We start from the raw sequence: 27,201 nt of genomic DNA, 5'->3' as shown, positions 1-27,201 counted from the left end.
GTAGAGTGATTTATATTCCTTTGGGTATATACCCAGTAATGAGATTCCTGGATTGAATGGTAGTTCTCCTTTTAGCTCTTTGAGGAATTGCCATACTGCTTTTCACAATGGTTGAGCTAATTTACACTCCCACCAGCAGCGTGTGGGTGTTCCCTTTTCTCTGCAACTGTGCCAGCATCTGTTGTTTTTTACTTTTTAATAACGGCCATTTTGACTGGTGTGAGATGGTATCTCTTTGTGGTTTTGATGTGTATTTCTCTAATGATAGTGACATTGAGGTTTTTTCCATATGCTCATTGGCTGCATGTATGTTTTCTTTTCAGAAGTGTCATTTCATGTCCTTTGCCTTTTTTTTTTTGAGACAGAGTTTCACTTTGTTGCCCAGGCTGGAGTGCAGTGGTGTGATCTTGGCTCACTGCAGCCTCTGCCTCTTGGGTTCAAGTGATTCTCCTGTCTCAGCCTCCCAAGTGGCTGGGATTAAAGGCATGTGCTACCACACCCAGCTAATTTTTGTATTTTTGTACAGACAAGGTCTCACCATGTTGGCCAGGCTGGTCTTGAACTCCTGACATCAAATGATCCGCCTGCCTCGGCCTCCGAAGTGCTGAGATTACAGGTGTGAACCACTGCATCCGGCCCATTGCCCACTTTTTAATGGGGTTGTTTATTTCTCTCTTGTAAATTTGTTTAGTTTATTTAAGTTCCTTATAGATGCTGGATATTAGACCTTTGTCAGATGCATAGTTTGCAAATACTTTCTCCCATTCTGTAGGTTGTCTACTTATTCTATTGATATAGTTTTTTTGCTGTGTAGAATTTCTTAAGTTTATTATAGTTTTGCTTTTGTCGTGATGGTTTTTGGTGTCTTTGTCATGAAATCTTTGCCCATTCTTATGTCCAGGATGGTATTGCCTAGGTTGTCTTTCAGGGTTTTTATAGTTTTTGGTTTTACATTTAAGTCTTTAATCCATCTTAAGTTGATTTTTGTGTAAGGAAGGGGTCCAGCTTCCATCTTCTGCATATGACTAACCAGTTATCCCAGCACCATTTATTGAATAGGGAGTCTTTTCCCCATTGCTTGTTTTTGTCAGCTTTGTCAAAGGTCAGATGGTTGTAGATGTGCGGCCTTATTTCTGGGCTCTATTCTGTTCCATTTGTCTGTGCAATTTTCTGTATTATTCCATTATCACAGTGCTATAAAGAACTCCCTAAAAGTGGGTAATTAATGAAGAAAACAGGTTTAATTGACTCACAGTTCTGCAGGCTATACTAGAGGCATGGCTGGGGAGGCCTCAGGAAACTTACAATCATGGTGAAAGGTGAAGGGGAAGCAGTCAAGTCTTCACACGGCTGGCAGGAAAGAGAGAGAGAGAGAGAGAGAGAGAGAGAGAGAGAGGGAGAGAGAGAGAAGCATTGCCTGCATGGAACAGGGAAGTTAGAGAGCTCAGGGAGGCTAGAGAAAGACCCACCCATTGCAGTGACACTGAATCAAAATTCAGGCGGCTGCTTGTCAGTTGTGAAGGGATCTTTTCCAGCAGATCCATCAGCTCTCAAGTTTCCCCCTTGGGGGAGAAAAAAAGTTCCCCATGTCCCATGATCTTGTACATACCTAATCCTATCACCCATAGCCATCAGCAAAGAGTGCAAGGCAGATTAATCCAAAGAGAATAGCGGTTCACATTCCATAGTGCCAAATCCATTTTTAACCAATGTAGACTTTTCTGAGTGGGGCCTCTAACCCCCTAAATCTTAGGAAGGACTCTAAGCTTCCTAAGTTGGGCCTTGAACCTAAGTTTAATCAAGCGTCCTTGCCTTTTATTAAGAGGGGCCTTTAACTTTCTCTATCTTAGGAGAGATTGTCCTAAGTTGGGCCTCAGGCCCATTCACGTCCTTCACCTGGGTAAAATGTACCCCACTACTTACCCAAAGTTGGCCAATTGGTGCTACAGTCTATTTCCTTTGAGTTGGGGGTCTCCTCAGTATAGTCCCTTTGTGGTTCACTGGGAAGATGCTACTGGACTTTTCTCAGTTTTAAGATTTTATCCCTTAAAATTTTCTCAACTTCGAAAAGTTGCTGATAGGAAAACTCAAAGTTGATCATATTTTGTTTGACAGCTTGTTTCCTCATGGATATTTTGTTTGTGATTATGTTTTTATATTGCATACATAAAAATTACTCATATTTTATACAGTATTAACTATTTCATATATCAGTATTTCTTTTTTTTCTTTTTGTGTTCATCTTTCTTTTTTTTATTATTATACTTTTAAGTTTTAGGGTACATGTGCACAATGTGCAGGTTAGTTACATATGTATACATGTGCCATGCTGGTGTGCTGCACCCATTAAATTGTCATTTAGCATTAGGTATATCTCCTAATGCTATCCCTCCCCCCTACCCCGACCCCACAACAGGCCCCAGAGTGTGATGTTCCCCTTCCTGTGTCCATGTATTCTCATTGTTCAATTCCCATCTATGAGTGAGAACATGCGGTGTTTGGTTTTTTGTCCTTGTGATAGTTTACTGAGAATGATGATTTCCAATTTCATCCATGTCCCTACAAAGGACATGAACTCATCATTTTTTATGGCTGCATAGTATTCCATGGTGTATATGTGCCACATTTTCTTAATCCAGTCTATCATTGTTGGACATTTGGGTTGGTTCCAAGTCTTTGCTATTGTGAATAGTGCCGCAATAAACATACGTGTGCATGTGTCTTTATAGCAGCATGATTTATAGTCCTTTGGGTATATACCCAGTAATGGGATGGCTGGGTCAAATGGTATTTCTAGTTCTAGATCCCTGAGGAATCGCCACACTGACTTCCACAGTGGTTGCTTTGGTTCTGTTTATATGCTGGATTACATTTATTGATTTGCATATATTGAACCAGCCTTGCATCCCAGGGATAAAGCCCACTTGATCATGGTGGATAAGCTTTTTGATATATCAGTATTTCATTATGTCTTTATAATTTACTAATGTTCCATGATTTAAACTGATATAAAGTGTTTTTGTTTTTTTTTGTTTGTTTGTTTTTTGAGACAATTTTGTTCTGTTGCCCAGGCTGGGGTGCAGTGGTGCAGCCTCTACCTCCTGGGATCAAGCAATCCTCTCACCTCAGCCTCCTTAGTAGCTGGACTACAAGCACATACCACCTTGCATAGCTAATTTTGTTTATTTTTTGTAGAGGTGAGGTCTCACTATGTTGCCCAGGCTAGCCTCGAACTCCTGGACTCAAGCGATCCTCTGGCCTTGGCCTCCCAAAATGTTGGCATTACAGGTGTGAGCCACTGTACCTGGCCTGGTGTGAAGTTTCTGAAGTTTATACTCACCTCAAATATTCTCTGATATGCCTTGATTATATCAAGGTACAGACAACTTAACTAAACATTTCTAGGTGATACATAAGAAAGCATGTTTACTAATTAGTAAATTATATCAGGAAAATTTGTTAAAGACTTGGAAGCAGGCAAAACTGATAACTGGGTTTTCTTTCAGGGGAGTGCTGAATGTGTAGGGTCTCTCCAGGGATTATCTGATTCTAAATGAGTGTGTACTTTTGATCATCTTTGATTGACTAGGCTATTTTACAACTCTGTAGAGGGATAAAAGTTAAATTTTATACATCTGAAAAGGATGCAAATGATTTTGGCCCATAACAACGCAAATGATTCCTATTCTTGGCAATGCAAATGGACTTTATCCAGTAGAGAATACAAATTTCTGTAAATCAAATTCTGTAATGAATTGGTTTTAACTTACTGGTTTCCTCATTAATTACTCAGTTAAGTAAACTCTTTGACACTCAACATTTTGACTCATGCTGTTTTTAAATTTATATGACTTATAATTTTACAGTTTTGGAAATTACATTTTAAAATTATGTACTTGTGTAATATGAGTAGTTAAATATAAGTGTATACCTTTGGATTTCTCTCTCTCTTTTTTTTTTTTTTTTTTAATTTTAAAAATAAAGGAAAGGTTTTGCCATGTTGCCCAGGCTGGTCTCCAACTCCTGTGCTCAAGCAATCCATCCACCTTAACTTCCCAAAGTGCTGGGATTACAGGCATGAGCCACCACACCTGGCCTATATATGTGGATGTTTTAAAAGTACCTATATGATGTGCTGAAAAATAATAAAACAGCATTTATTTTTAAAATGAAGAGTAATATTTTCCCTTGTCACAAACAATGCATATACACTGAAGATAAAATATATTCAGAAGCACGAATAAAATTAAAAAATAAAAACATTTATAATCTCACCACTCAGGAATAATAATCACTATTAAGACCTTGGAATACAGTGTTTCAGACTTGTTTCTTGGCATATATGTAATTTATTTCTGAACCAGGATAATATGTACATACTGATTTAAAAAAATTTAAACACATAAATGAACATGTTTTGGCTGGTATTTTTTGAAGATTGCATTTCAGCATTCCTGAAGAGGGGGTCAACAAAGCTTCTTGTTAGCTATTTTAGCTGTAATAACTTTGCAGGTGACATGTTATTATTTTAGAAATGAAAGCATAAGTGGGCACATTAAATCACCAAATATGGAAGAAATTCAAGCAAAATATTTTAATTCTCTAAGTCATTAGATATGTCCATTGTGTATGGGATCTTAGAAGTCTGCTTGTATGTGTATCATGAGGAATGAAATTTTTTTTTTTTAAATTGTTGTTTGTTTTGTTTTGAAAAAGAAGCCTGCATGGAGGTTATTGGGGGATTGAGGATGGGGAAGAACTCAAGACTACAAAGGAAATGAAGCCTGGAACATCAGTATAGGAAAGCAGTCCTATCTTAGCTGTTAACATTTAAAAAGCCCTTTCAAGGACTAAAGAAATAAAGGCTACAAATGTCTGGAGCTTGAAATGGCTTTTATACTTTTGAACCTGTTACAAAAAGCTTTTCTTAGAACTCTCCTTCTTTTCCCTCCCCCAAAACAAAATGGTTGGAAAAAAAAAAAAAAGAAAAACAGGAAAAGAACAGATATAATGGATGTTGCCATAGCTTATTTTACATTTCTGAGCCAGAAGAAAAGCTTAAAAAAAAAAAGAACAAAGAGGAAGAGTTGCCATATTTTAAAGTCTAAAGGAAACGAGGAGAATAACTAGTTATATCCTTGAATTTTTGTGAATTGTGAATAGCTCAAATGTAGGTGCATTTCTAGAAGGAATCAATACTTCTTGATTGTGCTACTGCTAAACTTGTTTACAAACAAGCTGCAAAAAGTAAGAGAAAGAGGGTAGTGTGTATTGAGACTGTTCTGTTTTTAATACGGTAATTGAATACAAATGTTCTATATCTGTTTTCATGAAGAGTAAGTTTCAAAAAGATATACAAAGGACATAGGTTACCAATTCTTATAAAGTTCCTCACCAAACAGCCAAGAATGATTTTCCTTCCTTGTTTTATGACTTATTCATTATTTTATTATAAAAGAAATAGAAAAATGAATAACATTTGGTGACGTGTAGATTTTTTTCTTTTAGCATTATAAATCAAGATTTCAGAAGAAATCCTAGTTCTTTCTAATGGAGTCTAACTCTCTGAAATTAAAAACTTAAAAAGTTCTGTAATATAATATGAAAGTTCTAAATTTTAGTCTCATTACTGATACTGATATGATCTTGGCCAAGTCACCTAACTTCTCACAGAGCCAAACTAGTTTATTCTAAGTTTCTTCCATCTGTAACGCTCTGTGATTCTATGAGTTTAATAAATATGAAAGTAATCTTAAGGATAAAACCACATTTAAAAAACTCAGTTTAGCAAAAATATTCCTAATTTCAAATGATATTTTAATTCATAATATAAAACAAAATTTTAGTATGACCACAGATTTTATTTTTTGATTTATATTTTGATGAAAACATAATAGACATACACAAAAGTATACAAATCATAAGCATATATAGCTCATTCATCACAAAATGAACATATCTATATAACCACTACCTGGGTCAAGAAATAAAACATTTTCAGTGCCGCTGACTCCTTCCTTCCTTCCCAATTACTATGACCCCCTCAAAGGTAACTATCCTGACTTCTAAGATCATAAATTAATTTTTTTCTGTTTTTGAGCTTTATTTAAATAGAATCATACAATTTTTTTATATCTAACTTCCTTTACACAATGTTATATTTATGAGAATCATTACTGTTTTTTAGTAGTGGTTGGTTCATTTTATTCTATATAGTATGCCATTGTATGAATTCATTTGTTGATGGGTATGTGAGTTGTTTCCAGTTTTTGACTTATTATGAATGATGCTGCTATGAACATTTTTGTATATTTTTTATATAAATGTGCATGTGTTACTGTTGGGGATATGCTTAGGAGTAGATAATAATGCCAAAAGGTTTTCCAAACTGCTTGTACCAATTTATACTCCCATATGCTCAGACCATAAAATTTGAACTGTTCCTTTACAACCATTGAAATGAAATGATCACTAATATGAAGCATGTGAACTTTCTCAGAAGAAAATGATACATGGATACTGACCAGCCTTACTAATACCTTTTTTTGTTTTGTTTTAAAGAGATGGGTTCTCTCTATGTTGCCCAAGCTGGCCTCCAGCTCCTAAGCTCAAGTGATCCTCTGACCTCAGCCTCCCTAGTAGCTGAGACTATAGGTGCATACCACCACACCTGATTACTAATGCTTTTTATTTATTTTTTTTCAGACAGAGTCTTGCTCTGTCACCTGGACTAGAGTGCAGTGGCACAGTGTCAGTTCATTGCGACCTCCGCTTCCCAGGCTGAAGCAATTCTTGGGCCTCAGCCTCCCAAGTAGCTGGGATTACAGGTGTGCACCACCATGCCTGGATAAATTTTTGTATTTTTGGTAGAGACGAGGTTTCACCATGTTGGCCAGGCTGTCCCTGAACTCCTGGCCTGTACTTGATCCTCCCACCTCGGCTTTCCAAAGTGCTGGGATTACAGGCATGAATCACCGTGTCTGGCCTCTAATGCTTATTTAAAAAAAATTATAGTACTATTCTTTGGAGACTAGAACTTTGAAATTTCTTACTACCTATCATTTGATACAGGGAAAAGCAGTTGATTTTTTTTTCTTTTTTGCTAATTTTTGTTCCTTCAAGGAACTGAGAGTAGTTGGAAAAAAGTAAAACTTCAAAACCATTAAACTATTGTTTTAATCTTTTTTTTTACTTCCTTGCTAAGCAGTGTTTTAATAATAATAAACACCTTTAACTGTTACAGTGTTTTTGAATATATAGTACTTTTTGCTTTGAGTAGAAAGGAAATTAATATTTATTATCTATTCCTACAATGTTTCTGTTCCTCTTTTATTCCCCACTCCTTTTTTTTTTCTTTCTAATTCTCATTAAAAGTTTAAGTTTTCATTAAGGACCTTGCTTCCTATGGGCTATCCACAACACATTAATCATAAACTATTTCTTTGGGGAAAATAAAAACACCAAAAACTAACTTAACTATAAAAATCTTATTTATTATAGCAAGACAATGCTATTCTACAGAAATATAATCTGAGTCACAAATGTGAATCACATGTGTAATTTAAAATTTTCTAGTAGCCATACTAAAAAAGGTGAAAAGCAACAGGTGGAATTTATGTTTATAATATATGTTATGTAACCCAACATATCAAAAATAGTATTATTTCAATATGTAATTGTAAAAATTACTAATGAGAGATATTTTAGATTCTTTTCTTCAAAAATCTGGTGGGTACTTTATACTACAGCCCTTCTCAATTAAGGCTAGTCATATTTCTAGCACCTTAGAGCCCCATGTGGCTATTGGCTATCCCGTTGGACAGTGCAGGTTTAGGCTTTCCATAACAGAATGGGAGCAGGTCCCATGCTGTACAAGGTAAACATGATTTACTCATGCTTTTAGTAACATTCCACTGTAATGTACTCTAATAATGGGTCATTTATCTATGTTTGACACAGGATTTTTTTAGTTTCTATAGTGGGAAAGGGCTCCAAAGTACTGAAATTTATTTTTTGAAACTTTTCCAACAGGACTGTTTTGCCGGATTCTAAATGACAACTTTTAAATCAGAGCCTTGAAATCTACAGAAGTCCAATATATACTGAGGTAATTTGCATATTCTAATGAGGAGCAGCAAGAGACACATCTGGTAGACATAAAAGACCTAATGAAAATTAGAAGACAACGGCTGGGCGCAGTGGCTCACGCCTGTAATCCCAGCACTTTGGGAGGCTGAGGCGGGCGGATCACAAGGTCAAGAGATCGAGACCATTCTGGCCAACATGGTGAAACCCCGTCTCTACTAAAAGTACAAAAATTAGCTGGGCGTGGTGGTGCTCGCCTGTAGTCCCAGCTATTTGGGAGGCTGAGGCAGGAGAATTGCTTGAACCCGGGAGGCAGAGGTTGCAGTGAGCCGAGATGCGCCACTGCATTCCAGCCTGGTGACAGAGCAAGACTCTGTCTGAAAAAAAAAAAAAAAAAAAAAAGAAAAGAAAGAAAATTAAAAGACACATTTGGAACAACTGGTAGGTAAATAACAAAGGTATTTATAATAACCTCTTTTTTATGAGGGAAATTTTTCTGAGGGAAAAACAATGAACATGACATTGTATGAAAAGAACTTTGAAAGTTTAGTAATTTTAGGGAAGTTGGAAATCAAACAAAAGTTCCATGGAAGCAGATGTTTTTTTTTCCATACAACAATGCTGTACATAATTTCTTGTTCGCTAGGATAGTCTACATAAACCTATTTGAACTATAAGATAGCTAAACTAATTATCATTTGCAGTAATAAATAGTGTTGCAATGCTAAAAGTCAAATAATTTATATTTTATTATTTCTAATACTTTTGAAAAATTATGTAGAATTCTTTGGAATATGAGGAAGGAGTTAAATGGAGGCATAGATGTTTTTAACAACTAAGTGGTTCATGATGGAGGTTATATTTTCTAGCTTTTTATTATGGCAATTAAAAAACATATTCACACATGGGCAGAATCGTGAGTATGGACACCATGTGCTTAGTGGGGAAGTAAAACATTTTTGGCAAAGAAAAGTTGGATCACAGTTTTCTCCATTGGTCACCAAGTGACAGGAGCAACTTGAGATGATTTAGTAGCTGCCTGATTTGAGTTCTGCAGGAGTGGAAGGAGCTGGGGAAGTGTAGTTGTGACAAAGTAGACTGCATTGCTTCATGGATTGAGTAAATTGATACATGGTTTAGTGTTTTGCAGAGCAGTGACTGAATTCTGGAAGTAGGCAGTGTAGGATTCCTGAGTTTGGCTGTTCCTTCTTTTATCTATTATTATTAACTCTAGATACTTTGCTTGGTTTCTTGTTTAGTTTCAAAATTGTGCAAATTTTATACTCGTATGAATTTTAGAGTTACTAGCTATTAGGAAAACTTAAATTTTTAGGAACAAAGTATGATTTCTCCTTTTTAAATTTTTTATTACTTATTTATTTATTGTTTCCACAACAGCACATGTATGATTTCTCTAAGCAGGCATATTCTGAATGTATTATCCATATGAAATAAAATGTTGTTTATATTGTGAAGTAAATTATTTATGTAATGTAAAATAGAGGACTATTTTGTCTATATTCTCAAATTTTTCTTTTAAAAACAATTTAGTAAAAGATTTTGGCAATGTAATGCATTGTATTCTACTGTTATAATTGTATTTTTTTCTAGTTTTTTATTAGTTTGTAAATGCTTGTTAAAATGTTTTTTTCTGATATTTTTGGCCACCTCATACTTGCAGAAAATTTCTTAGTTATAGTTTGGATGCACCTATTAGCATAAGGCCATGTGCTTTCTAAGAAAAAATCTGATTCAGAAATCAGAAAGTCTGGGGTCACTGTGGCTCTGTCAGTTAATGCTGTGTCACCTTGGGCAAATCACTTGTCTTTCTGGATCTCAGTTTTTTATTTGTAAAAGAAGAGGGTCGGCTAGATGATTTCTAAGATCCTTTAAGGTGGCAGCATGATATAGTGGAGAGAATATTTGTTTGGAATCAGTCACACCTGGCTTTCATTCATTCACAGTATTTATTGAGAGCTATTATTTATTGTGCCAGGCATGGGAAATATAATAATTAACAGTATAAATAATTGAACTAATTAGTCTCTGCCTTTATGGAGCTTATATTCTAGTTTGGTAGACAATAAAAAGATAACTACATAAAACAATTATAATATATAGTAAGTGCCATAAGGAACAAACAAGGGACTGTGACAGTATGGTGTGGGTCTGCTTCAAAAGGTAGTGATTCAGGGTGAGATGGAGCTAGCTAGGTAATTAATGGGGAAGTGTTTTAGGTAAAGGGAACAGCATGTGAAATGGCCTTGAAGCTGAAAAGAGCTTAGTGTGTTCTAGTAACTAAGGACATGAATAGACAATTCTCAAAAGAAGATATACAAATGGCTAACAAACATATGAAAAAATGCTCAACATCACTAATGATCAGGGAAATGCAAGTCAAAACCACAATGTGATACCACCTTACTCCTGCAAGAATGGCCATAATTAAAAAATAAAAAAAAAATAGATGTTGGCATGGATGTGGTGAATAGGGAACACTTCTACACTGCTGGTGGGAATGTAAAACTAGTACAGCCACTATGGAAAATGGTGTGGAGATTCCTTAAAGAACTAAAAGGAGAACTACCATTTGATCCAGCAATCCCACTACTGGGTATTTACCCAGAGGGAAAGAAGCCATTATATGAAAAAGATACTTGCACTTGCATGTTTTTTAGCAGCACAATTCACAATTGCAAAATCATGGAACCAACCCAAATGCCCATCACTCAATGAGTGGTTAAAGAAACTGTGGTGTGTGTGTGTGTGTGTGTGTGTGTGTGTGTATGGAATACTACTAAGCCATAAAAAGGAATGAATTAACAGCATCTGCAGTGACCTGGCTGAGATTGGAGACTATTATTCTAAGTGAAGTAACTCAGGAATGGAAAACCAAACATCGTCTGTTCTCACTGATATGTGGGAGCTAAATTATGAGGATGCAAAGGCATAAGAATGATATGATGGACTTTGGGGATTTGGGGGGAAGTGTGAGAGGGGGATGAGGGATAAAAGACTACACATGTGGTGCGGTGTATACTGCTTAGGTGATGGGTGCACCAAAATCTCACAAATCACCACTAAAGAACTTACCCATGTAACCAAATACCACCTGTACCCCAATCACTTATGGAAAAAAAGAAACATAAGATTTTGAGCTGAGAAAAAAAAAAGAAAGATGATCAGTAAGTATTAGAGTATAGTGAAAAGAGGGGAGACTGGCATAAGGTGAGGTTGGAAAGATAGGCAGAGCTTTTAGATCATGAAATGAAGTTTGGATTTCATCTTAAGTGCCATTTTAAGATTTTATCTTAAAAGTAAACCATTGTAGGGTTTTCTTTTTGAAACAGCGTCTCCTTCTGTCGTCCAGGCTGGAGTGCAGTAGCACGATCACAGCTAACTGGAGCTTCCACCTCTGAGGCTCAAGTGATCCTCCCATCTCCACCCCCCAGTAGCTGGGACTATAGGCCCACCATGCCTGGCTAACATTTTTTTTTCTTGTAGAGACGGGGTTTCCTCATGTTGCCCAGGCTAGTCTTGAACTCTTGGACTCAAGTGATCCACCTGCCTTGGCCTCTCCAAGTGCTGGGATTACAGGTATGAGCCTGTACTGTGCCTGGCCTGCTGTAATGTTTTTAGCAGGAGAGTGATTGATTTGATGTCTTAAGACATTTACTCTTATTGCAGTATGGAGAATGGATTGGAGGAGGTCAAGAGTAGAAGTGAAGCTGTTGCATAGTTCAGGTGAGAAATAATGGGGACCTGGGTTAAGGTGGTAGAGGTGGAGCTGAAGAGATATAGAGCAATTCAAGATATATCTTAGAAACAACAGGATTTGCTGATGGATTAGAATTGGGGATAATGAAAAGGAAAATAAAAAGATGGCTCTTAGGTTTCTGGCTTGAACAACTTCTGGACAAATTTTCTGTTTACCCAAATGGGAGGAGACAGACAGATTTGGGTGGGTAGGCATCATGATTTGTTAATCTTTTTCTCTGGACACATTAAATTTATAATGTTTTTGAGATATATATGTGGAAATACCAAGAAACAAAGTAGATAGATAGTCAAACCTGAAGCTCACAAAAGTCATGGCTAAGTATAGATATATCTGGGAGTTATCAATAAAGGGATGGTATTCAAGTCCATGGGAATGGATAAGGTCATCCAGGAAAAGAGATAGATTTCAGATGGCTCTGGCCTGAGTCTGAGAAACCCTATAACTTGTAAGTCAGATAAAAGAGGTAGATTCAACACTGGAGGCTAAGTGGTAGTAACTCTTAATAAGGATGAAATAAACCAGGAGATACAGTATTTGGAGGCCAAGAGAGCTCAGGGTTTCAAGAAGGAGGAAGTTGATGATTTTGTTGAATGCTGATGAGAAGTGAAGATAAGCACAGAGAAATGGCCATTGGACTTGGCAATGTTTGATTTGAGTTCTGGCTCGTCCACTTATTAGTTGTATGACCTTGAACACTTCATTTCACATCATTGAGTCTTAGTTTTCTCACCTTCTCAAAAGGTACTTCTCACATGGGGTTATTCTAAGGATTAATGAACTAACACATTTACTTGAATACTACCTGAAAAATATGGGATGCAGAGTTGATATTAATTCTTTTCTTCTCTAGTTTTATGATAATTTTAGAAACGTTGAATAGGGTACACCTATCTCTCCCTTCAATATGTTAATTGTGTTTTGGAAAATTCTGCTCTTTAGTGAAAACCTATAAAACAGAAAATATTTTCATTAATTCTAATAGGAAAAATTATAATGCATTTTATACCAATCCAAGATACCCTCTCTTTTCACAGAAAAATATAGCATTTGATGAACAATGAAAGCAAGCATAAATAAGTAATAAATAGCATTTGAAAGTCAATAAATATAGATTATACAAAAATTATAAAGTAATAAAGTTTTATTGTATTTGCTGAACGAATTAAAGAATTGATAATGGATGGCTGGTAGAGGAGAAGTGTGAGATATTCATTCTTTGGAAGGTGCATTCTTCTTTCTGCACCATTTTCTGCATCAATTTTTTTTTAGACTTTTAGGAGCTCATGATTATCTTGGCTTCAAATGAACTTAACTTGAAGTTATAGCACAGAAAGTTACTGTGTTAGGCCATTTTTGCTTTGCTATAAAGAAATACCTGAGACTGGGAAATTTATAAAGAAAAGAGGTTTAATTGGCTCACAGTTCTGCAGGTTGTACAGAAAGCATGGCAGTGGCATCTGCTTGGCTTCTGGGGAGGCCTCAGGGAGCTTTTTCTCATAGTGGAAGGCAAAGGAGGAACAGACTTCTCACATAGTGAGAAGAGGGCAGGTGCCACACACTTCTTTTTTTTTTGAGACACAGTCTTGCTATGTTTCCCAGGCTGGAGTGCAGTCGCACGATCTCAACTCACTGCAACCTCCACCTCTTGAGTTCAAGTGATTCTCGTGCCTCAGCATCCCAAGTAGCTGGGACTACCAGTGCTTGTGGCCATGCCCAGCTAATTTTTGTATTTTTAGTGGAGACTGGGTTTTGCTGTGTTGGCCAGGCTGGTCTCGAACTCCTGACCTCAAGTGATTTACCCTCCTCAGCCTCCCAAAGTGCTGGGATTACAGGTGTGAGCCAGCATGCCTGGCCAGGTGCCACACACCTTTAAAAAACCATTTCTTATGAGAACTCGCTATCACGAGGACAGCAATAAGACATTCATGAGAGATCCGCTCCAATGACGCAATCACCTCCCACCAGGCCCCTCTGTCAACACTGGGATTTACATGAGATTTGGGTGGGGATAAATATCCAACTGTATCAGCTACTTTTAGAGTTGTACAAGATGCCACCTCTTCATTCTGTATTGGCAATGCAAAACATTTTGGGTCATTTAAACATGGTACACAATGCATATTTTTCCAGATGATATTCTCTGACTAGAAGTTGTGTTGAGTAAATTAGTAAGTGTTTTGCCAGAAAGTAATGTCAAAACATCACATCTTATAGTATATTTATTTAGTGAATTTTTTTGTGTGAAAAAGTTACTATTCTGGGGAGAAAAATATGTTACCTGAAAAGTAATGCAATTTGTCTAGAGCCATTTTAAACTAATAAGTTGCTATCCGGTATAAGTCTTTATTTACCGATCATCTACCCCACGCATGGCTATGTTAGGCTCTATGAGGATAAAGAAAAAGTTTATAATTTAATGAGTAGCTTTAAGCAGGCAGAGTTTTTAGGTAATTCTTAATTATAAAGGGAATTAGCAAGAAGGCAAAAGCCATTTATTAGTGAGATCTTGCTCTCTAATAATGCAAAATACTTCCTCAATTGAACAAAATTTGAAAGCATAAGATATATTATCTGGAAATGAGAGAATCTCATTACAAAAAATGTAGGTATATTTTTAAACTATGTGTTTTAATTTTTTTAAATTTACTTTTATTTGGCACCTATACCATCAAACTATCAAACTACCTTGTGGGGAATCATAAAGCCACTTTGGCAGATGCATAAGAATGTGGATGCATCAGAGGACCACTGTCTAGGCAGGTCAAATCTTTATTTCATATTGAGCTTATACATCTAAGGCTCATGTATTTCTTGGCAAAAATCTGAATTTTCTGCTGAAAGGCTTGACATAAACAAACGTAAGATCAATGAATTTCAAGGTTTCATTAGGTCTCTATGCCCTAAGTATCCATGTATAACTTCTATTGGCATAATACTTTAAAAGGAAATATATTTGGTAAATTACTTGTTTCCCCTTTCCAAACTATAAAGTAGCTATATGGTAGTTTTAATAAACTACTGTGTGACTGTTATTACTGTTTGCTGTTGGAAATACCTTGGTCTCAGAGCAGTAACATGTGCAAATTGAAAATCAACCCAAAATACTTTCTTATCTGAATATTATAGACAGAGGCTTAATTCTATTTCTCTCTGATTATTTTCTTTTTGTTTTGATATTAGATTCAGTTCCTAGTATAGTAACCCATCTGATGAAGGGGGTTTGTAGGCATCCCTAAATCTGAAAATCTGAAAAAGTGGATTAAGATGAACTCAGGGGCATTCTTTACTTTGCTGAAAGTAATTCTGTGTGGCTTACTTCAATTTATTTACTTTTTTCTCTAGAATTACTGTAAAGGTTTTCTATTTCACTCATTATAGCACAGTGTTTTTCACATTTGAATAGACTGCATCAACATGAATTCTTTATAAGGACCTTAAAAACAAACTTTGCCAAGTCCTGGAATACAGAAGTGAATTCACATCCCAATACTCAGCTGCCTCATGAATAAAGGAGAGCTTGTGCCTGACACTTTGAAGCTGTAGCTGTTAAACCATACAGAATATTTACCTCAATAAATCATTATAAGAAACTAAGGTACAATTATACCCACAGAGAAAAAGAATTCAAAACACTGATTTATGTGTTTCAGTGCCTATTCCCTTTCCCTACCATGTTTTGAATTTTGTGTATGTTTGTCATCTTTGGCTGTTCCTTTGTATCTTTAAACTAATGGGTTCTGCTTTTTTTTTTTTAACATTCCTCATTAAGTTTGTTATTTTTCTTTGACACACAGACATGATTTGCATAGTGTACTAAGTTTTACATTTAAAACTAACTATATCTTATTTCTTAAGGCTGAAAGAGAAAATGGAAAAACTGACTAATTTATTTTAAATAAAACACTGCTTCTTTGCTTAATTTGTGAGCATTCGAACTGAAATTCCATATTAAGGATTTTATTTGGCATTTATTTTGGAGTACTACTGGGAAAGAGTAAAGAACTGGGTTATAACTAGGAAGGAGAACACTGCCTTTAAGATCCACTCATTATTGAATGATTTCACTTATTTAAAGTGATAACACTATTATGGAAAGGTACATCTATTCCCAGTGTGCATTTTTTCATTCTAAAAGTAAAAACAAAATCCGAAGGTGAAAATAAGCCAGTAACATAGAGAAAGAAATGATAGTGAACATGACAAAGAGTCAATGTGCAGATAGGAGAATTTTTGCCTAGAATAATTTATTAGGGCCATCCAGATATAGCAGAAAAAAATGGTTTTCTAATGGTATGCTATTAAAATAATAAAGTATATTAAAATAGCTAATTTGTCATTTTAATGAAAATGTACAGGGTCTCAAATCCAAAAATCCAAACTCAAACTCCTCTCCCCCTCCAGACCCAACTCTGGAACTCTGGAGTGAACTCCCTCCTACCCCCTATATCTTAGCTTCCTCCACCCAACCCCTCTCTGCTTCTCATTCTCCTGCATGTTTGCTGGACCCTTTTTTCCACTGCCCTTTTCTAAACATGACCATTACTAGAAAATACCGTCTTACACTATATATATATATCTTTTTTTGTGATAGGTTCTCACTCTTTCACCCAGGCTGGAAAGTGCAGTGATTCAATCATAGCTCACTACAGCCTTGACCTCCCAGGCTTAAGTGATCCTCCAGCCTCAGCCTCTTGAGTAGCTGGGACCACAGGAATGTGTTACTATACCCAGCTAATTAAAAAAACTTTTTTTTTTTTGGTAGAAATGGGGTCTCCTTTGTTGTCCAGGCTGGTCTCAAACTGGAGGCCTCAAGTGATCCTCCAGCCTCGGCCTCCCAAAGTGCTGGGATTACAGGTGTGAGCTACTGCACCCAGCCTCCTCTCACAATATCTTATAGCATAAACGGACACAATAATGAACCTTGCTAGTCTTACTGATTTAAACATTGGTCAAGATCACATTTGCACAATCAAATTACAAATTCTCCATTCTGTAAATTTCCCCCTTTCAATTAGAGAGTTGAATCCACTTATAGCTAGTGTAATTACTGATTAGGAAGGACTTACTTCTGCCATTTTGCTATTTGTTTTCTATGTGTCATTTCTTTGTTCACATTTCTCCATTACTACCTTCTTTTATGTTAATTAGATATGTTCTATTGTACTGTTTTTATTCCTTTCTCATTTCTTTTACTAAAATATATTTTGGTTATTTTTTTAGTGATTTTCCTGGAGATTACAATTAACATCTTAATATATAACGATTTAGTTCGAATTACTACCAACTTAATTTCAATAGAATACAAAACTTTGCTTCTATATAAGCTCCATTCTTGCCTCTTGATGTTGTGACTGTCACAGATTAAATCTTTATACATTGTATGCCCATTAACATAGTATTTTCCCCCCTAGAGGTGGGATTTTGCTCTGTTGTCCAGGTTGGAGTGCAGTGGCACTATCATAGCTCACTGTAACCTTGAACTCCTGGGTTCAAGCCATCCTCCCGCCTCAGCCTCCCAAGTAGCTAAGACCACAAGTACATGCCACTATGCCTAGCTAATTTTTAAATTTGTTTTGTAGGGACGAGGTCTCGCTATATTGCCCAGGCTGATCTTGAATTCCTGGCATCAAGTGATCCTCCTGCCTCGACCTTCCAAAGTATTGGGATTACAGGTGTGAGCTACCACACCTGGTCTAAATGCCTAATTCTTTATGTATATAAGCAGAAGGGATGGAAGACTAGATGATTTCTAGTTTCTTTCTTTTTTTTTTCTTTTTTGAGACAGAGTCTTGCTCTGTCGCCCAGGCAGGAGTGCAATGGCATGATTTTGGCTCATTGCAACCTCCACCTCCTGGGTTCAAGCGATTCTCCTGCCTCAGGCTTCCGAGTAGCTGGGATTACAGGTGCCCACTACCATGCCTGGCTAATTTTTGTATTTTTAGTAGAGACAGGATTTCACCATGTTGGACAGGCTGGTCTCAAACTCCTGACCTCAGGTGATCCACCCGCCTCAGCCTCCCAAAGTGTTGGGATTACAGGCATGAGCCACCACGCCTGGCCTGATGCCTAGTTTCTTTTAGTTTGCTTCATGACAAATATATATTTTTTCCTGTTAAATAATATTTTAAAAAGTTGTCAAGAGTGTATTTGAATATTCTCGCTGGAAAATTATTTGAATTTTCTTTCCCTTTCAAAACATTTCCTATAATTTGTAACCTAGTTTATCCAGAAGGTAACCTAGTTTATTCAGAAGGTATCCAGAAGGCTGGTTACTGAACTATGTTTTATAAAGCCCACCTATAAACTGGGTAGAATTCAGTTTAGATTAATTATTTTATAAAATTGAATTTGGACATTCTATAGGTACATATAATGTTCTACACCTTCTTAACTTGTTGCCAGTGTAATTAGGGAACTTCACTAAGCTTTATTCATTCCACATGTATTTGTTGAATACCTGGCATGTGCTAAGTCCTATGCTAAGAGCCTGTTTTCTGACATCAATGTGAGCATAACAATACCTATTTTGCAGGATTATTGTGGTGGTGTATATAAAATGTTTACCAAAGTCCCTGATACAAAGGTGTTCAATAAATGGTTACATACTTTTTTTTTAATAAAAGGCTGCTATTGTTTGCCTAGCTAGTTGTCACTCTGTTATCCATTTGGTCTTTTGCATTTTTTGCATTGTAATTAACAGTAGAAATGTAAGTGGGAGAATAGGGAACTTGTCTTATTTGTTACAATACTTTGCACACAGTAGGTTCCATGTATTTCCAGAAGGGAAACTCATTGTAATTCTTGAAACAAAGTAAACTATTTTCAAGGAATGAAATGAAGATCATTTTAGCTGAATTGATTACAATATCTGGTTTTAGGCTTTCTGGTAATCCAGAATAAATGAAAATCATAATATTTAATAAAAAGGAAGCATATGTGTTTCTTAAATGATAGAAACTTTTGTCTATCATTCAACTCTAAAAGGAAGTTATTGCATTGTTCTTTATGTAACTAATTTGGAGTTTGATTGACAGTGACTTTAGCAGCAGATTAGATTTGTTGATTTGACAAAAGAGCTGTTAAAAAGTGAAAGGTTAGATGGAAGTTGTATTATTGGTAAGACAGGACATTTCACTGAGCTTTATTCATTCATTCTACAAGTATTTGTTGAGTACCTGGGGGTGAGAGAAAAATAGAAAAGTTTAGGTGGATGAACACTATTTGCAAGGTATATTACACAGTAGTGCTATTAAGAGAAATACAAATTCTTCTGTGTTGGGACTCACAAGTGATGTTCCATGGGTAAAATTTTAAAACATAAGCCATCAGGTTTAAGCACATTGTAAAAAAAGATGAAATAACAAACACAAAAGCACAAATAAATGTTTATAGTTTGGTTTGTTTTTGATGAGAGAGAGGCGTAAAAGCCAGGTATATTGTTGTTTTACAGCATTCCGGACAGTATCCTCCCCCTTTACTTTCTATTTCTAGTTTATATTATTATGAAATACTTTGACAAACTGAAAAGCAAAAACTGTCTTTGTAATTTAAAGAAGTCTTTGTATTTAAAAAAAATTTCGGGACTAGAACTTGGCACAGAGGTCTCTATCTTGAATAGTCTTTTTCATAACAAATATTCAAGAGCCATTTTTTAATTAAACGAAAATTTAAAAGAATGTTTCTGGCAATGGCAAGACATTATACATTCATAAAAATAATAAAATGTTTTCATTACCAGGTGTTCTAAGAATCTTACATGAACCAGTTTACAAGTGTAATTTGATCATTTAGCATCGGTGTATATGGAATAATTGGAGATACCCTCATAGATGTTACTTCATATTTATAAACTATATATTTTTATTTTGTGTATCACACTGATCAGTGTGATTCGATCATGTAGTAAACCATGCTATGCATATACTATGTAACTTATTAAAGTACAAACATATAAGATACATTTTAAATGCTGTAGTAAGTTCAAATTTCCTACCATTTGTCATCTTACAATAATTGTTTTATTCATTTATTTATTTGCTAAATGTTCAAGGCAAATGTATTCCTTAAAGATATGTGTGGGGAAGAATTTATATATATATACATATGAAGGATTATATACATATATGAATAATTATATATATGTATATATATTTTAGGTAGTTTCTTCTTTGACATAGACCATTTCAATTGGGATATAAAATACAATATTCAGGATTTTTCTTTCCTTGTTCATAAAATATTACAGTACAACACAGGCTTTCTGAAGGTGCCTGGGACATCAAACACCTTCAGAAGATTTGGGACTCAGGAAAAGAAGGGTGGCCAGTGGGCTTGGAATGGGGAGTTTTCAAAATTCTCCATGGCTAAAGGGAATGAGAGGATACTAATGGGAAAAAGTGACTGAATTTCAGAGCTAGCCAGTGTCCTTGGACTTCAAGAAGGTCTGGAAATGGGGGGTTCTGATGTTTGTAGGAGTGTCCTCCAGTGGTCTGACTCAGAAAACATACAGAGTAAATTTAACAATTTACATAGTTACCAAGTTTTCCCTAAGTAGCATTCTCATTACTTGCTGGTACATGGATGCATGCTTTATTTCATAGAAAGGTTTAAGGAATTCAGAGAAACTACCTGTTGTAAAAAAGACCAGTAGACGATTAAAAAAATATGTTCTGTAGTAAGTGATTGGAAATTACTTATTTCTATAGGTTGATATAAGATACCTGAATCCAATCTTTGGGTCCTGAGTAAAATGATCAGAATCATTTTTGACAGTGTTTTCCCATTGTCCCAGTACTTTTAAGCTATTCGGCTTTATATCCTGTCCTTTCAGCTGCCTAAATTGTTGGTATTAAGAATTATATCAGAATTATTTACTATTCTGTGCTAAATTAGTCCAAGTGATTTCCCAGCCAGAGATACAGAAATAAAAATTCTTTCACTCTATTTCCAAAATTGTACTTCTTTGTGAACTGAATTGATATTAGGGTGGTATCTGAATTCTATGGTATTGTTGTGATACACATGCTTCTCTGAATATCTCAATCATAAAGAACAGGAGGAGTGCCGATTCTTCTTCCCAAATGTGTTATTTCATCTTCATTCTCCAAATGCAGAGTATAGTATGGAAAATATCTATAAAGTTGCATATCCTTTTTTTTTTTTTGAGACGGAGTCTTGCTCTGTCGCCCAGGCTGGAGTGCAGTGGCGCAATCTCGGCTCACTGCAAGCTCCGCCTCCTGGGTTCACACCATTCTCCTGCCTCGGTCCCCCCTCCCAGCCCCCCGAACCCCTCCGCCCCGCCCGCCCCTGAGTAGCTGGGACTACAGGCGCCGGCCACCACGCCCGGCTAATTTTTTGTATTTTTAGTGGAGACGGGGTTTCACCATGTTAGCCAGGATGGTCTCATCTCCTGACCTTGTGATCCGCCTGCCTCGGCCTCCCAAAGTGCTGGGATTACAGGCGTGAGTTGCATATCCTTTTAATAGTGGAATTAGGAGGTGAAGGAAAGAAATGAGAAATTTTTATTTTGTACTTCATATTCTTCCATATTGGTTTTCTATTTAAACCATGAACATATGTCAATTCTAAAAACTTGTCACTTCTTTTTTATCCATGATTAAATAGGTGTAATAGTAACGATAGTTACTGCTTATTAAGTACTTTTTCTCTACCAGTCCCTTAACATAATTTTATTTAATATTCACAAAAATCCTTTAAGATAAGAATAAATGTTCCCATTTTACGTAGGAAACAGATTCAGAGTGTTTTATAAAATATATCTGTGGGCATACCAATACTAAGTGGCAAAGCAAAGAACTAAATCCAGGTCTCTCTGAGTCCACGCTTTTTATGTCTACACTATAAAGGCATTGTTCACACTAATTCCTTTGGATGGCAAGAAATCTGTTTGTATGAATGGTAATGATTATAGTCCTCCAAGAATCTTTTAATAATTAAGAAGACCAACTATTGACAATAAAATAGTAAGTGTAACTAAGAGGCAAAAGAAAATTCCATGGACTGTTCTATGATGGGAAAAAGTCAGTCTGGTTATTTGATTGTCAGATATTTTTGAGTGTTGCATTGTATATATTTTTTTAAACTAGGACCTAGGGATTGATACCACATACCTTATGGCCCTAGCAGGAAACAATTCAACTCAGAGGAAAGGATTTTAATGAAGAGGAACTACCTTCAAAGGTGTGAGCAGGGTTAAGAAAACCAAGAAATGCTGGTGCACCCGGAGACCAGCAATAGCCGGAAGCCATTATCATCCTCAGGCCTGAAGGGATAAGAGGACTGAAATAGTGTTATTGGAGTCTAGACCCCTAGAAGAGGGCCTGGTGGGCAGGAGTCATAGTTGTTCAGGTATGCAAACAGTACTAGAACTGAGACCCTAAAGTAGAGTGGGAGTGGAGAAGAAATACTCTGACTTTCTTTTCTTTCTTCTCACTGGTCTCCTGCATGTGCTTCCCATTGTCCAACTCCAAACAGAAGCTGGACCAGGAGACCAGATGATGCAGTCCATGGGGTCAGTCTCCCAGGGCTCAAAGTGGAGAATGAGTCTGGGGATGGGGCAAAGCAAATGGAGAATAACCAGTACATTCCTTTATTGCTTTGCCATTATTTCTAGGACTAAGACAAAATTCTTCACATGACCTATAAGGCCCTAGACTGTTTGACTCCTGATGAACTCTTCAGCTCCTTTTCCTTCTCTCCAGTCCAGGTATACTGGCTGTTATCAATGCTTTGTTCTTGTTGTTTCCATCTGTCACAAATGCCTTTCCATGTGCTGTACTCTTTTCTTGGATACTTCTTCTTTTTCCTCCCATTTTACCTATTAGTGTTTGTATATGTTTCAGATTTTCATTCAAAATTTGCTTCTTTAGGGAAGCTTTTCCTGATTTCTCTGACCAGACCAAATCTTTTCATTTTAGCCAAGAGTACCATTTCTTTGTATCATGTATCATAGTAGTGATTTGTACATGCTGTATTTCTGATTATTCACATTATTTGCATGTGTCTGATTATTTAACAAATGGCTTCCCACACACTAGATCAAAAGCTCCATGAAGGAACTGAGCCTGTTTTTGCTCACCAGTATAATTCTAGTGTCCACTTGTTTTGCACTCAGTGGGTACTTAATAAATATTTGCTGAAAGGACAAATGTAAATAAAAGATGAATAGCAGCCTCCAAAGGATTTGCATTCTGTGTGACAAAGATAATATGTGCATGAATAAGTAATACAAGAGCAATTATAGGACAGCAATTATAGCAGTTAAAGCAGGATCTCATAATTTCCAAGAATGTTCTGTGATGTAAGTATTTGTGTCTTATTGTCAAGTCTCTTGCTTGCAATCAGACACAAAATGTATCATACAACGATGTGTCTAACACAGTATCTAGTATAGTGTGACTTGTACATAATGGGCATTCATTAAATATTTAATGCATGTAGATAAATTATAAACTGTATATTAGACTTCAAAATGAGTATAAATAGGAATCATCAGAGCAGAATCACTTGTTTAAAACGCAGGCGCCACTCCAGAGATAGCAACTTCAGTAGAACTTGAGTAAAGCAAGCCTGAAAATTTGCATTCTAAATAAGCACCCCAAGTAATTCTGACACAAATAATGTCGAGAAACATGACCATAAGTTTCTTGGTGGCAGCGTGATGTTCTGGTTAAACATAGGGTTGGGAGTCAGAGATTCTTGGGTTTGAATCTTGGTTCCCTGCTAACTAGCTATTATTTAAAGCTCTGGGTGAGAATTTTTTGGCTATAAAATGGGCTATAGTAATATCCAATTCCTAAGACTATTGTGAAGACAAAAAATAAATGAGAAAATATATGCTAAACATTTACTATAATGCCTGTCATATAAATCTTCAGTAAATGGCATAATTAGTTTTTGATTGTCAACATTTAACCCAGTGCATAGAACATACAGGCATACCTCATTTCCTTGTGCTTTGCAGATACTGCATCTTTTGCAAATTGAAGGTTTGTGGCAACCCAGTATTCAGCAAGTCTGTCAGTGCCATTTTTCTAACAGTATATGCTCACTTCATATCTGTGTGTCACATTTAGATAATTCTTGCAATATTTCAACCTTTTTCATTATTATTATATCTCTTACAGTGACCTGTGGTCAGTGATTTTTGATGTTACTATTGTAATTATTTTGGAGTGCCACAAACCTCTCCCATAAATGACAATGAACCTAATTGATAAGAGCTATGTGTTCTAACTGCTCTACCAGCCAGCCATTTGCCTGTCTCTCTCCCTCTCCTCAGTCCTCTCTATTCCCTGAAACACAACAATATTGAAATTAGGCCAATTAGTAAGCCTACAATCGCCTCTCGATATTCAAGTGAAAGGAAGAGTTGTCTCTCACTTTCAATCAAAAGCTATAATTGATTAAATTTAGGGAAGAAGGCATGTTGAAAGCTAGGCCTCTTACACCAGTTAGCCAAGTTGTGAATGAAAAGGGCAAGTTCCTGAAGGAAATTCAAAGTGCTATGCCAATGTGAACACAAGAATGGTAGGAAACCAAAACAGCCTTATTGCTGATAAAGAGAAAGTTTTAGTGGTCCAGATGGAAGATCAGACCAACCACAAAATGGAACTTAAGTCAAAGCCTAATCCAGAGTAAGATTCCAACTCTCCCAGTTCTAGGAAGGCAGAGAGAGGTGAAGAAACTGCAGAAGAAAAGTTTGAAGCTAGGAGAGGTTGGTTCATGAGGTTTAAGGAAAGTAGCTGTCTCTATAACATAAAAGTGCAAGTGCTGATGAAAAAACTGCAGTAAGTTACCCAGAAGATCTAGCTAAGATCATGATGAAGGTGACTACACTAACTACAGATTTTCACTATAAATGAAATAGCCTTATATTGGAAGAAGATGCCATTGAGGACTTTGATAGCTAGAGAGGAGAAGTTAATGCCTGGCTTCAACACTTTGAAGGACAGTCTGACTCTCCTGTTAGTGGCTAATGTGGCTAGTGTCTTTTAAGTTGAAGCCAATGCTCATTTACCTTTTTGGAAGTCTTAGGGCTCTTAAGAATTATGCTAAATCTACTCTGCCTGTGCTCTATAAATGAAATGACAAAGCCTGGATGACAGCACATTTGTTTATAGCATAGTTTACTGAATATTTTAAGCCCACTGTTGAGAACTACGGCTCAGAAAAAAATTCCTTTCAAGACAGTGCTCATTGACAGTGCACCTGGTTACCCAAGAGCTCTGATGGAGATGTTCGTGGAGATTAATGTTTTCATGCCTGCTAACACAACATCCATTCTGTAGCCCATGGACCAAGGAGTAATTTCAGCTTCCAAGTCAGTATTTCAGAAATACATTTCATAAAGCTGTAGCTGCCAAACATAGTGATCCTTTAATGGATGTGAGCAAAGTAAGTAGAAAATCTTTCTTCTTTTTTTGAGATAGAGTCTCACTCTGTCACCCAGGCTGGAGTGCAGTGAAGCGATCTCGGCTTCAAGCAATTCTCCTGCCTCAGCCTCCTGAGTAGCTGGGATTACAGGCACGTGCCACTATGCCTAACTAATTTTTGTATTTTTAGTAGAGACGGGGTTTTGCCATGTTGGCCAGGCTGGTCTGAAACTCCTGACCTCAGGTGATCCACCCACCTCGGCCTCCCCAAGTGCTGGGATTACAGGCATGAGCCACCGCACCTGGCCCAATAAAAAATCTTTTAGGAAGGAGTCACCATTCTAGATGCCATTAAGAACATTTTGATTCATGGGAGGAGATCAAAATATCAACATTAATAGGAGTTTGAAAGAAGTTGATTCCAACCCTCATGGATGACTTTGAGGGGCTCAAGACTTCAGTGGAGGAAGTAACTGTAGATATGGAAGCAGCAAGAGAAGTAGAATTAGAAGTAGAATCAGAAGTGGAGCCTGAAAATGTGACTGAATTGTTACAGTGTCACAATACAACTTGAACCAGTGAGGAATTGCATTTTATGGATGAGCAAAGAAACTGGTTTCTTGAGATAGAATCTACAGCTGATGAAGATGCTGTGAACGCTGTTGAAATAACAATGAAGGATTTAGGATATTTCATAAACTTAGTTAATAAAGCAGCAGCAGGGTTTGAGAGCATTGACTCCAACTTTGAAAGAAGTTCTGTGGTTAAAATGCTATCAGATAGCATCACTTGCTACAAAGAAATCTTTCATGAAAGGAGAGTCAATCAATGTGGCAAACTTCATTGTTGTCTTATTTTAAGAAATTCCCACAGCCACCACAGCCTTCAGCAACTATCACCCAGATCAGTCAGCAGCCATCAACATCAAGGCAAGAACCTCCACTAGCAAAAAGATTATGTCTCACTGAAGGCTCCGATAATTGTTTGCATTTTTCAGCAATAAAGTATTTTAAATTAAGGTACATATATTGTTTTTAAGACATAATGCTATTATACTTGATAGACTACCATATAATACAAACAAAACTTTTATATGCATTCAGAAACAAAAAGCAAAAAAAATTCATGTGACTCACTTTTTTTGTGACATTCGCTTTATTGAAATGATCTGGAACCAAACTTGCAATATCTCTGAAGGTATGCCTATAATTGATGTTCAGTGAGTGTTTGATAAATGAATATAGTTATAAGATTTTGATATTTATAGCTAGAAGATAATTTGAAATTATATAATCCAATGTCTTTATTTTACATATCAGGAAATTCAAGCTCAGAGAGACTAGATGACACATTCAAGGTTATATATCTAATGACTTAATTAGCGGAAGAACTGAGACCGGAACTTAAGAGTGAAAAGGAAAATCCTATCATTACCATTTGTTGAACCATCATTTGTGGTTAGAGTTACATTTAGATTTTAAATAGGTAGACTGAGATAAATTTCTGTTTATAATCAATAACGCCTTTCAAAATGTTCATTTCTTAAACATTAAAATGACAAATAGGAAACTATTAAGTAAACTACAACTAAATGGCTTTGTAGTTGTTGGATTCTGTTTGTTTGTTTGTTTATTCATTTATTTGTTGGGATGAAGTCTCATTCACTCTGTCACCAGGCTAGAGTGCAGTGGCATGATCTTGGCTCACTCACTGCAACCTCTGCTTCCCAGGTTCAAGCAATTCTCCTGCCTCAGCCTCTCAAGTAGCTGGGATTACAGGCATGCAACATCAGGCCTGGCTAATTGTTGTGTGTGTGTGTGTGTTTTTTTTTTTTATTGGTAGAGACGGGGTCTCACCATGTTGGCCAGGCTGGTCTCAAATTCCTGACCCCAAGCAATCTGCCCGCCTAGGTCTCCCAAAGAGTGGAGTATAGGCCTGAGC

At 36.4% G+C, this 27,201-nt stretch overlaps 1 protein-coding gene across 20 annotated transcripts in view; it reads left to right on the top strand.

Annotated features, from left to right (window-relative positions):
• Positions 1–27,201, top strand: part of SOX6 (SRY-box transcription factor 6) — a 770,159-nt gene that overhangs the window by 15,675 nt on the left and 727,283 nt on the right. For all 20 annotated transcript variants that reach the window (XM_063783828.1, XM_063783833.1, XM_063783834.1 and 17 more), the window contains exon 3: positions 8,032–8,107. The gene's annotated coding sequence lies outside the window, so the exon portion shown is untranslated. The remainder of the gene's footprint in view (positions 1–8,031; positions 8,108–27,201) is intronic.

The sequence above is a fragment of the Pan troglodytes genome, chromosome 9 (genome assembly GCF_028858775.2).
Source record: "Pan troglodytes isolate AG18354 chromosome 9, NHGRI_mPanTro3-v2.0_pri, whole genome shotgun sequence".
Lineage (NCBI taxonomy): Eukaryota > Metazoa > Chordata > Mammalia > Primates > Hominidae > Pan > Pan troglodytes.
This window is presented reverse-complemented; position numbering and strand designations above follow the sequence as displayed.